The sequence below is a fragment of the Eptatretus burgeri genome, chromosome 1 (genome assembly GCF_056783735.1).
Source record: "Eptatretus burgeri isolate ZD-2024b chromosome 1, Ebu_testis_v1, whole genome shotgun sequence".
Classification (NCBI taxonomy): domain Eukaryota; kingdom Metazoa; phylum Chordata; class Myxini; order Myxiniformes; family Myxinidae; genus Eptatretus; species Eptatretus burgeri.
Window position 1 is genome coordinate 99,689,522 of NC_140961.1, and position 13,939 is coordinate 99,703,460.

Sequence of the window (13,939 nt, forward strand, 5' to 3'; positions counted from 1 at the left end):
CGCTGGCACCCGGACCCAATTCCAAAATCATGTCACCTTAAGCTGAACGTCAGGCCTGGCCAGCCGGTTCTTGAAAGACTTGGGTCACCATTCCCCCATCTCATCTCACAAGAAGACGACAATAACTGGGACCGTTAAATAAGTCGTTGGAGACAACTGAAGAAGCTTGGTCAGTTTTTCTTTTCAAAGCACAATACTGCATATTTTTTTACCATGTCAACTTAGTTATTATTATCATAGTGACAGCTGATCAACTCGAATACAAGATTGATTTTACAATAGTCCACTTGTGGATCTGTATAAAGCATTCTGTGCGACGTGTACCACTTTACTTGATGTCATGGGTTATGGAACTGCATTTCCTGCATCTAAGAGAAAACTGTAACAATATTCAGGTATCATTACAAGGCCCAAACAGGCACTGACACCTGGCTCACTTTCCTCCATCGATTTGTTTCTCAAAAGGGTGAACAAGCCTGTTGCCATGACAACAATCATGTGATTGCAAAAATGGTTCATTGACTATTTTCAAATAGCTTCTGTAATGTGATGGAAGAGATAAAAAAAAAAAAAATAAAAAAAAATATATATCCAATGATATTTTGCCATAGCGTGGTTCAAAATAAACAAAAGAGTTTGCATAATAATCCAGATTTATTTGTTTAAATGTGTTCCATCAGGTGAGGTTATGTTGCATCATTCAAATCTTTAAAGCGTCCAGGGCCCAGTACATTGCAAATCACGATTGGACAACATGCCCAAACATCCCTTCTGGAAAAAAAAAATTACGTTTGCAGGATGGTGTTTGTGCAATACGAGTACACCGGCTCCCTATGAAAAGTGCAGGTGGTGAGGGGGTCATGTTCACCATGATAGGCTATGTATACACATGGGTCTAACACGGCGTTTGGCCAAGGCGCAAAACCCCCTTGGGGAGGGGGGATATTATTAGTATTAATGTTGTTTTGTAATAACATTAATATTATACTATTACCATTATTGTTTCTATTTTGTTATTAGAAGCAGCCTTGGAAAAAAAAACACCACAATTAGCTCTATATACTGTACATGCGGACAAATACAGGGTATTTGTCCAATGTGGAAAACCCCCATGGGGAGGGGAGACATCATTAGTATTAATATTGTGCTGAAATAATATTAATATTATGCTATTATAATTATTGTTATTACTTTGGTTATGAGAAGCCGCCTTGGGAAAACAAGCTCAAATGAGCTAAGATCCTCGTCCTCTTAATGATGACGTCATAAAAACGAATATGGCGTCATTGTGATGTATCAGGTTTGCGATAAATTATCTGTGCTAATGCCCGGCTTGATTCCCGCAAACAAAATTCAAACATCTTGCCTATTTTCGGAGATAATGGTATAGGCGATTTCCATTAGCAGTGATATTATGACGTTAACGTTTTTTTCTCGGAAGAATTTCCAAAATCGGAGATGGTTACTGCCCGCGCGTTGGCTTTCTGCATATACATGGCAAGTTTCACGAAGATCCGATGAAAACTCTGGGTTGTGAAACAAAAAAATGTCAAAAAATAGGAATGACGTCATAAAAGTTGATTATGACGTCATAGTGATGTATCATATGTGCAGTAATTCATCTCTGCTAATGCCCTGTTCGATTCCCGCAAACAGAATTCAAAAAGCTTGCCTAGTTTCGGAGATAAATTTTTAGGCGATTTCCATGAGCGGAGATATTTTGGCGTCATAACTTTTTTTCTAGGAGAAACTTTCAAAATCGGAGATGGTTACTGTCTGTGCAGGGTATTTTTACATATATATCCCAAGTTTCAGGAAGTTTCAATGAAAACTGTAGGCTGTGAAACAAAAAAGTCCACAAGAAGAAGCAGAAGAACAATAACATGAGTAAGACTTAGAGATCCTCCACGAGGATCTAAAAACGCCACGATAAGCTCTTTATACACCTTAACACAGCATTTGTCTAAGGTGGAAAACCCCGTTGGGGATGGGGTAAATGAAGCTGCTACAACCTCCGTCATAGGACCCTTAGTCAACCTTGCAAGTTTGGTTGAGATTGGTAATATAACGTGACGTGAGAGTAACAACCGATCGGATCGTGGTCAGATGGACAGACAGACACTAAATTGCATATTTTAGTATGATTTGGCTGACATAATGGTATATTGGGGTAGCACACTTACCTCTGAGCTGTCTACAGCCTGGGTTTGATTTCCGATCCAATTAAAAACGGTGAGGTTGATGCTTTGCAGGATAAGAGTATGCTGGATCTTGGATCCCTCAGATATACTTTGTGTTGGCTTAATGATAAGGGTGGTGGGTTTGGGATCCTAGTTGGGATCCTAGGACCCTGAGTTCAAATCCCCCTCAACTGTTGAATTAACACTACGTGGGGTTGACTCTGCTAGTCACCCTTCCGAGGTTGGCAAAATGAGTGCCAGCTTGCTGGTATCCTGTGTCGGAGTGGCGACCCATCCAGGATTGTGTCCAATAGCCAAGGAGACTGCTGCAGCTCTGCACCAATGCTCTGCACAGAGTGTGGTCCGAATGGATGGATGGGGTTAACTGTGTTAAGGTTAAGGTTAACCGCTGTCATCCTTCCGAGGTCAGTCAGCAAATTGAGTACCAGCTTGCTGGGATGAATGAGCCATTTGAGTATCCTGCGTCGGAGTGGCAATCTGTCCAGGATTGTGCCCAATAGCCCAGGAGACTGCTTTGGCACCATCGACACTCCATACTGAGTATGGTCCCAATGGATGGATTCAGAATGGAAGGATGGATTCAGAATGGGAGTGCATCTAAAAGTTCATACTATAAGAACTGCATACATTAAGAAAGTACTGAATTTGGCTATGTCTATAAAATACATACGATTGTAACATGAATCTATACAATAACCAGAGAGTTGGTGTCAAAGCCACCCAATGCTCGCCTGTTTATACATTTATCGTTTTTAAAAGACGAGTCTAATAATATTTTTTATAAAGCATTGCAGTGAAGTCTGATCCAAATAATTTTAAAGCAATATATGTATTTGTATATTGTAATCAGTAAAAAAATAGTGTGGTAGATAAAAACATTAGAAAGGAAATAACTTGCATCAAAAACTTTAACATTTTCACGCTCACGCCGGGGGTATCGCGAAAGCTCTCTGTTCTTCGAACAGGCGAGCTAAAAAAATGAAAAAGGTCTGTTTAGTTATCTGCTGTACGAACATAACCTTACGTCCTCCATGCATTGTCTACACAACACAAACACAAACACACCACCACACAAAACAAGTCCTGCCCAGGGTCTGAAATCTCTGATTGTTCCTTCAAGTTACAACATTTAGGACAAGCACACCTGTAATTCTCACGATATTTTCGCACAGGATTTAGATGCTTTTGCAGCACAATAATTATACCCACACTGATCTCGTTGACATAACACATCCATGCGGAAACAGGACTTCGACCCATGCTCTTTACAAACCTCCGTGGCATATCATGACGAATCGAGAAAACTTTCTAGGCTATAATAAATCCTGGACAGGTCGCCACTGATGCAGGATGCTCGACTGAGGATATGGAATTTGGTATTTGTTCAAGATGCCAACAATAGCTTGCCTACGCTTCACAAAATACACAGTGGGATCTTTATCGTCCATCAAGAACCGGTGCTTCCGGACAGTTGCGCTGACTTAACGTCCATCAGATGGATGGTGTACACATTGGTGTGTCGCTCTGCAAGCAAAACACCAGGGTTACAGTTTATAGCTTGGTCAATTTAAATAAAGTCACGTGTAGTTTATTGGTTGTATTAAAGACTGTTGGTGTACTTGCCTTCATAATAAAAGGTACCTTTCAACAGAACTCCAAAAACATTAAATGTTTTAATAGAAAAGTATGTCAAAAGCAGAAATTTGATATAATTTTCAGACAGTAGGGATTTCCTTTGAGCTTGATTATGAAATCAATCTGAAAGCATAATCACATTAAAATACAGCATGTCTGTCTGTCTGTTCGCTTATAGACTCAAAAACGGCTTGGCCGATCTCCACCAAATTTTGCGTACGCAATAGGGGTACCCAGGGTCCGGTCGTGGGCAAAATAATTTCCCCCTTCTCGCCCCCCCCACCCAGAGTTCACTGACCTTTGCTGGAGGGAGGGGGTATAACTAGCCACGGGCACAAATTACTTCCCACCTCCCCTCCCCCCTTCCCAAGCCGTTCCCCAAGGGAGCGAGTGTTTCTCGAACATCAAATATACAAGACTTTTAACCGTTCTTTTGATCAACACTTTTTTGACATCAAGGATATTTTATCGAGAATTGAATGAGTCAATATGATGAACCCCCGTGTTCAGGAGCTCACCGATTGGTGTGATAGGTACTGAATATGTCCTACCTTTAATTTGCGATTGGTCACTGGCTTTGACACAAATACGAAATTATATTATGAACCCGAGGCATCAAAAAGCGAAGTGTATCGAATGAACAATTTCGAAATGGAGCACCTCGCCACCATTAGAGCATTAAAATTGCATCAGATGTGACAATGATTGTAAATTGTTGCATCCAGCTTGCCAGCTCGATAATAAAAGATTCCATTTGCAGTTTTTAGCCGCCATCCCTCCTCCATTTAGAATCCTGTGTGGGCACGGGTTAGTCCTACTAACTGTGCAATGAGTGAATGCCTTTCTTGTTCCACGTCAGTCATCACACAGTCAGGTCCTTGTGGAGAAACACATGAGATTTTTTATATTTTTGTGTACAATGAGTGTTTATGCTTGTGTCTCTTAAGCAAGGATTGAACTGGAGGGAAAAAGAAATTGGACATTTTGCTTCTGTCCAAGGTCGAAACAACAATTTACAATAACAGGCACAAACTGATTGACAATCGAGTATGTTGAAACTTCATGGCAGAGATATCAACAAGTCAACTGAGCCAAGTCTCGGCAAGACTCAAGTCGATGAGGGCAAGAATCAAGTCTACGAGGGCAAGCCTCAAGTCGATGAGGGCAAGTCTCAAGTCTGAGGGCAAATCTCAAGTCAATGAGGGCAAATCTCAAGTCAATGAGGGCAAGTCTCAAGTCGGGGAGGGCAAGTCTCAAGTTGACGAGGGCAAGTCTCAAGTCAATGAGGGCAAGTCTCAAGTCTGAGGGCAAATCTCAAGTCAATGAGGGCAAACCTCAAGTCAATGAGGGCAAGTCTCAAGTCAAGTTTCAAGTCTATGAGGGCAAATCTCAAGTCAATTTTCAAGTCAAGTGTCACATGATAATGTCATTATCATAGATAGTTCTTTGTTAGACGTAAAGCAGTGGAGGCGTGGTGAAAAAAATTGTGGGTAAACTATATGAATGTCAGTTGAGGCTGGGAAGCAGCAAAACGTAAAGGCCGCCGGGGTGTGTCTGCAGGCCGCAAGGCCCGAGGAGCGCAGAGAACGGGAAGGGAAAGGGAGGAGGTAGCCTGCCTGCCCCTCTCTCTCCACATATCTCTATCGATCTATCTCTCTCCATACACACACACACACACACACACATGCACACACACACACACACACACACACACACACAAACACACATATATATATATATATATATATATATATATATATATATATATATATATATATATATATATATATATATATATTGTTACGTTTGAGGGGGGGGTATGCATTCAAAGGGTAATTGGGATGTTTAATTAGGTATGCCATGCTGTTCGAGTTTACCAGGATCTCAATGTAATAAGTAGTAATTCAGTGGTGATAAGTTGTCTAGTAAATGTTCATTTCTTCAAGGGGGAAATGATAAATGTCACGTAATTAGATAGGGACACGGGATAGGGTAAGTGTGTCTGCGTAAACCCCTTTTGGTATTCTCTGAAGACTGGCCGTGACGTCACAGGACAGAGCAGCGGATGGCTCCGCCCCGTGATCACGATTGGCAGAAGGCGATGGCAGTGGGCCAATAAACGGCTCGATTGGAGGTGACGAGGGCAGAAGGATAAAAAGGTTCTGTTCGGGGTCGAAAAGAAAGAAGAAGAAGATTGCAACCAGAACGCTCGTGTTTTTTTGGTGTGGAACCTGTGGCGGCAGAGAGCGTCCTGGTGGTTGTGCTGAGTCGACCGTGCTCTTGATCGTGCCTGGGAGCCTTGCCGAGCCTCGTGCCTCGCTTTGGTTGGCTATAGGGTTCTGCTGACTCGGAATACGGGGTCGGGCGGCGGGTGGACCTGCCTCCCTCTCCTGCTCGCGGCTTGGCGCGGGAGCTGGTTCCCTGGCGGCTGTGGGCGAACTTGGGCCAGGACCAGGAGGTCGACAGCACCACGGTTTCTCCTGCCCCCCTGGCGAGAGCAAGGCCGGCTCGTCCGGCGCCGATCCAGGGACAGTTGCGTCCACACCACGGTCCAGCCTGACCACCAGAGATAGCTACGTTTTGCGTGTGTGTGTGTGTGTGTGTGTGTGTGTGTGTCTGCTTGGCGCCTTAGAGGGATTGAGAATTGTATATTCATTGGTATTGTCTGTGTTTTTCCCCACGCCCGATCCCACACCATCCCGTCGAATTGCCCCGGATCCCTCTTCTTGCCGAGTCTTGTTATTTCTGGTCAATAGTAAAAAAAGGAATAAACATCATCAACTCAGTGAAAAGTGACTCGTGCCACCTTCCTCGTCCCGTTTGCGGTAGAGCGATTAGAACCGCCATGTTTGGGTTATAAATAAATAAATCGCCTCCATCGTTTCGGTTCATTCTATGTTGGCGGGACTGCTCAAGTCCCGTGGACGTCACAATATATATATATACATATATATATATATATATATATATATATATATATATATATATATATATATATATATATATATATATATATATACGTATACATATATATATATATATATATATATATATATATATATACACATATACATATACATATACATATACACATATACAGTGGGGAGAACAAGTATTTGATACACTGCCGATTTTGCAGGTTTTCCCACTTACAAAGCACGTAGAGGTCTGTAATTTTTATCATAGGTTCACTTCAACTGTGAAAGACGGAATCTAAAACAAAAATCCTGAAAATCACATTGTATGATTTTTAAATAATTAATTTGCATTTTATTGCATGAAATAAGTATTTGATCACCGACAAACCAGTAAGAATTCCGGCTCTCACAGACCTGTTAGCTTTGTCTTTAAGAAGCCCTCTCATTCTCCACTCATTACCTGTATTAACTGCACCTGTTTGACTTGCTATCTGCATAAAAGACAGCTGTCCACACTCAATCAATCAGACTCCAACCTCTCCACAATGGGCAAGCCCAGAGAGCTGTCTTAGGACATCAGGGACAAAATTGTAGACTTGCACAAGTCTGGGATGGGCTACAGGACAATAGGCAAGCAGCTTCGTGAGAAGGCAACAACTGTTGGCACAATTATTAGAAAATGGAAGAAGTTCAAGATGAGTCAATCTCCCTCGGTCTGGGGCTCCATGCAAGATCTCACCTCGTGGAGCCTCAATGATCATGAGAAAGGTGAGGGATCAGCCCAGAACTACACGGCAGATCCTGGTCAATGACTTGAAGAGAGCTGGGAGCAAAGTATCAAAGAAAACCATAATTAACACACAACGCCGTCATGGATTAAAATCCTGCAGCGCACGCAAGGTCCCTCTGCTCAAGCCAGCGCATGTCCAGGCCCGTCTCAAGTTTGCCAATGACCATCTGGATGATCCAGAGGGGGAATGGGAGAATGTCATGTGGTCTGATGAGACCAAAATAGAGCTTTTTGGTTTCAACTCCACTCGCCGTGTTTGGAGGAAGAAGAAGGAAGAGTACAACCCCAAGAACACCATCCCAACCGTGAAGCATGGAGGTGGAAACATCATTCTTTGGGGATGCTTTTCTGCAAAGGGGACAGGACGACTGCACCGCATTGAGTGGAGGATGGATGGGGCCATGTATCGTGAGATCTTGGCCAAAACCTCCTTCCCTCAACAAGAGCATTGAAGATGGGGCGTGGCTGGGTCTTCCAGCATGATCACGACCCGAAACACACAGCCAGGGCAACTAAGGAGTGGCTCCGTAAGAAGCATCTCAAGGTCCTGGAGTGGCCTCGCCAGTCTTCAAACCTGAACCCAATAGAAAATCATTGGAGGGAGCTGAAAGTCTGTGTTGCCCAGCGACAGCCCCGAAAGCTGAAGGATCTGGAGAAGATCTGTATGAAGGAGTGGGCCAAAATCCCTGCTGCAGTCTGTGCAAACCTGGTGAAGAACTACAGGAAACGTCTGATCTCTGTAATTGCAAACAAAGGTTTCTGTACCAAATATTAAGTTCTGTTTTTCTGATGTATCAAATACTTATTTCATGCAATAAAATGCAAATTAATTATTTTAAAATTATACAATGTGATTTTCAGGATTTTTGTTTTATATTCCATCTTTCACAGTTGAAGTGTACCTATGATAAAAATTACAGACCTCTACGTGCTTTGTAAGTGGGAAAACCTGCAAAATTGGCAGTGTATCAAATACTTGTTCTCCCCACTGTACATATACATATACGTACATGTATATATATATATATATATATATATATATATATATATATATATATATATATATATATATATATATATATATATATATATATATATATATATATATATATACAGTCAACCCCCGCTTCATCGCGATTCACCTCTCGCGCCCCCAGTTCATCGCGGGTTTTCCCTTGGAACGTAACTAATTTTTTTTCTGCGGATTCCCCCGGTACATCACGGTAATAGTATATAAAATATAAATGATTTAAGCAATAAATTATAACGCGTGGCGCTCGAAGGTATCTTCATAATAAAACAAACAAAATTTTTTTTTTGTATGCTTGTCGACACAACGCACGAGACAAAGACAGAGAGCGCGCTATTCATTTCTCCTTGGCGCTGATTGGCTGCTGCCCACGAGGCGCACTCTCGCTGTCTTGAGTGTTTCGCTTGTGAACGACATAGATATTTTCTACGTTTTTTTCTCTCCAAGCCCTACGATTCCGCCGAAAGGAAAAACGTTTGCCGCGGTTGGGCGCCATTACGGTTTGAATGAATCGACCATACGCTACATCAAGAAGGACGAAGCCAACATCAGCGCTTTACATTCGCAACGCCCTGCAGCACCTCATGGAGGCCATGGATTCCGACGACAATTTTTCTCTGAGGGCATATTGGCGTGATTTCACGATAGCAACGTGTCTCCAAATAATTCAGAAGGCTCTACAAGAAATGAAAAAAGAAACCATAAACGCCTGTTGGAAGAAGCTGTGGCCAGAATGCGTCCACGAATACAAGGCCTTTTCTCCACACGAAATTCACCATTCGGCAATCGAGAAGGCGGTCAAGCTGAGGAAGATTCGAGGAGGAGGATTCAACGACATGACGCACGACGAAGTGAATAACCTCATCGAAACCAACTCTGACCCATTAATGGACGAGGATTTGGCTGAGCTTACGAAGTCTGCATGCGAGGAGGAGGAGGAGGAACAATCTGATCCATCGCAGGAGCACGACGACGAAGGCCTCTCACTTGAAGGCGAAGCAACAATGGCGAAAACTCTCCTCACCACCATGAAGAAACAACGCCAGCAACTGCCCATCACAATGTTTTTTCAACGTTACTGAGTTTACAGTAAGCATTTTTATGCTTCAAATGTTTTCTTTGTGTTTAATTGAGATTAAAATGTGTTTAAAACGCGTTTTGTGGAGGCGTCCATTCATCGCGGATTTTCACTTACCGCGGGAGGGTTTAGAACGTAACCCCCGCAAGAAACGGGGGATTACTGTATATATATATATATATATATATATATATATATATATATATATATATATATATATATATATATATACATATATAGGTCAGGTATGGGAGCATGTGCCAGAACAGCGCGTCGCTGCGTCCACTTTCCACCGGTACTCCAGGGGCCTCCGTCTGGCCATCCCCCAGGCAGATGCCAGGCCCATCCCCATCGTCTTGAGATGATGGTCAACCTGCTGCAACCACGAGGCACGTGGCCGGCCCACTGGCCTCCCCCACTCATGAGACTCCCTCGCTGAGAGAACCTTGTGAGCAGGATCAGCGTCAGGAAAACGAGCCACATGTCCATACAGCCGCAACTGACGCTCACGGACTATGCAGGTAACAAATCTCATCCGAGTCTCTCTCAGCAACCACTCGTTGGACACAAAATCCGACCAGCGATAGCCAAGGATTCTCCGAAGACACCTGGTACCAAAGGAATTAAGTCTCCGTCTCAGATCCTTGGTCAGAGTCCAAGTCTCGCACCCATAGAGCAAGACTGGAAGTACCAAGGACCTGAAGACTCGGACTTTCGTCCTCCCGCACATGTACCGGCAGCGCCACACCCCATGATCCAGTGAATCCATGACTCCCCAGGCCTGACCCAGATGTCTATTGACCTCTGACTCGCAGCCAGCAAAGACATGAATATCACTGCCAAGGTAAGTGAATCTCTCCACGACCTCAACATCCTCACCACAAACAGACACAGACAGGACAGCAGCATCCAAGATGTCACCGAAAGCCTGGATCTTAGTTTTGACCCAAGACACCCGGAATCCCAACGGCTCCGACTCCTCATTCAGCACCTCAAGGGCACGCAAGAGGATGTCTAAAGCCTCCGCAAAGATGACTGCATCATCTGCAAAATCAAGGTCCGAGATCTTGACATTCCCAAACGATGCACCGCAACTTGATCTCTCCGACATCCTCCCTAGAATCCAGTCCATACAAGTGCTGAAAAGTGTGGGGGCAAGTACACATCCCTGACGAACTCCAGTAACAACTGGAAATAAGTCAGAGATGGTACCACCACACTTCACAGCACTCTCAGTACCAGAGTAGAGTTCAGACATCAGATCGATCAGTTTTGGTGGAACCCCACGAAGACCAAGAATCCTCCAGAGGACATCCCGATTCACTGAATCAAACGCTTTACAGAGATCAACATAGGCTGCAAGCAGCCCCTGCCGAAACTCTCATCTGCGTTCGGTGAGGACACGAAGTGCAAGGATACGGTCAATCGTTGACCTCTTTGGTGTAAAGCCTGACTGCTCTGGACGCTGGTGCTCAAGCAGATGGTGGCGAACCCTATCAAGAATTATCCGAGCAAAGACCTTGCCCGGCACTGAGAGCAGCGTCACCCCTCGGTAGTTGTTGCAGTCTTGGCGATCACCCTTCCCTTTCCAGAGAGGGACAACAAGGCCCCTCTTCCAGTCAGTTGGGATGATGCCTGTGTTCCAGGCAGAGCACAAAACTTCATGCAACGACACGAGTGCAGCATTTCCACCAGCCTTGAGAAGTTCGGCATGGATGCCACAGATTCCTGGAGCTTTGCCCCGTTTCAACTGGTTCACCGCAGCCCGTGTTTCCACAAGCGAAGGTGGACCACAGTTGATTTGAGGGTCAGCAACAGGGATTGTAACACCCTTGACGTCCAATTCTACAGCTGGGGGATCAGCCTGGTACAACCGCTCAAAGTAACCGGCGCAGCGGGCCTTCACTTCAGACTCCTCTGTCAAGAGCCTACCATTCTCTGCTCGAACTGCAGTGTTCCGAGGGATGGGCTTGGATGAACATAATGCGCGAATTCCCCTGTAAGCGGGACGAGAATCACCTGTCCACAGGTGATGCGCTACCCCCTCACAGATTCCTCGCACATAGGCCTCCTTGTCCACCCTCAGTGCACGTACAGTTTTACGCCTCAGCTCCCTGAACAGCTCAGCTCTGCCATTCAGCCTGGCCCTGCGACTCTGGTCTATGGTATCCAGTGTCCCTTGAGAGACAAAATTCTTCTTTCCCCTGCGGTGAGCTCCAAGACATCCACCAGCAACATCAAGGACGGTGGTCTTGAAGGCGCTCCACAACTCTTCAGGACCCCCCAAAGCACCCAGACCCCCCAAGTGTCCACTCAGCCTGTTCGCAAACTCCTCAGCTACTCCCTCATCCCTGAGCTTGGCAACATCCAGCCTAGGCTGGGATGGTACCATTCTCCAGGATTTAAGGTGCAGATTTAGCGTTGCTACAACAAGCCTGTGGTCAGTATTGAGGAACTGAGCACTCTGGTAGACCCTGCAGTTCTGGATCATCCTCCAACGACCGTCAATGAGGACATGGTCAATCTCCTTTGCCACACCGCCAGCGTTGGAATACCAAGTCCAGCGATGAGCTTGTGGGCGCTGAAACCATGAACCAGCCACCCTAAGTCCATGACTTCTTGCAAAGTCAAGGAACTTAGTGCTATTCTGGTTCATAGTTCCTGACCCATGGGGACCAACACACACCTCATAACCATCCCTATCAGTTCCAGTCGATGCATTGAAATCCCCCAAGACTAGAAGTGTATCTCGTCTGCGGCACTGATCAACCACAGACTCGAGTGTGGCGTAGAATGCATCCTTCACGGTGAGATCACTCACCTCAGTCGGAGCATAAACAGAGACCAGGGAAATAACACCTAAGGAGTGGCAAATCCTTAATCTCATAATACGCTCGTTGACCAGTGTTACCTCAATTATCATTGGGGTCAGCTTATTGGACACAGCTACAGCAACTCCTTGGGTATGGTAACCATCAGAGCGACCAGAACAATAGTAGGTGTAACCACCCACCATTATCTCGCTGCAATCCGGTCTCCGAACCTCAGAGAGAGCTGCAATGCCGATGTCCAAACGCTTGAGCTCAGATGATAACAGAGACAGGTGATCATCCTCTCTTAGGGATAGGACATTCCAGGCACCCACCCGAAGGGACCGCCTCAGGTTAACCCAATATATATACACCCAATTTGTTAACCCAATATGTATGACCGTTTTTACAGCCATTTTTCCCTGCTGTGCAGGGGTTTGGCTTTTTCTTGAGGCAATGTTTTATGGCCGGATGCCTTTCCTGACGCCAACCCTGGTCGCCTCTTACGACACACAGGGATATGGTACACCTATTCTAACCGGGGCATACACCGGGACCAGTACACTGGCACTCATTTCGCCGACCTCGGAAGGATGACAGGCTGAGTCAACCCCCTGGTGTTAATTCAGCAGCCAACGGGGCTTGAACTCAGGACACTGGGATCCCAAGCCGCCACCCTAACCACTAAGCCAACACCAGGCTTCAACCCAATATGTATATATATATATATATATATATATATATATATATATATATATATATATATATATATATATATATATATATATATATATATATATATATATATATATATATATATATATATATATATATATATATATACATATATATATATATATATACATATATATATATATACATACATATATATATATATATATATATATATATATATATATATATATATATATATATATATATATATATATATATATATATATATATATATATATATATATATATATATATATATATATATATATATATATACATATATATATATATATATATATATATATATATATATATATATATATATATATATATATATATATATATATATATATATATATATATATATATATATATATATATATACATATATATATATACATATATATATATATATATATATATATATATATATATGTATATAGATGTAAATATATGTATATGTATATAGATGTAAATATATGTATATAGATGTATATATATATATATATATATATATATATATATATATATATATATATATATATACACACACATATACACACACATACATATATATACACACACACACACACATATATATATATATACACACACACACACACATACATATATATACACACACACACACACATACATATATATACACACACACACACACATACATATATATACACACACACACACACATACATATATAACACACACACACACACACACACAC

The 13,939-nt window shown here is 43.0% G+C and overlaps 1 protein-coding gene and 1 long non-coding RNA gene across 2 annotated transcripts in view; one reads left to right on the forward strand and one right to left on the reverse strand.

The window, feature by feature from the left end:
• Window positions 1–13,939, reverse strand: part of LOC147035048 (cell adhesion molecule 3-like) — a gene marked incomplete at its 5' end in the record, with an annotated part of 407,062 nt that overhangs the window by 220,260 nt on the left and 172,863 nt on the right. The gene's annotated exons all lie outside the window — the stretch shown is intronic.
• Window positions 9,459–13,939, forward strand: part of LOC147035050 (uncharacterized) — a 60,191-nt gene continuing 55,710 nt past the window's right edge. Inside the window, exon 1 of the long non-coding RNA XR_015061201.1 lies at window positions 9,459–9,663. This is a non-coding gene — a long non-coding RNA (uncharacterized LOC147035050). The remainder of the gene's footprint in view (window positions 9,664–13,939) is intronic.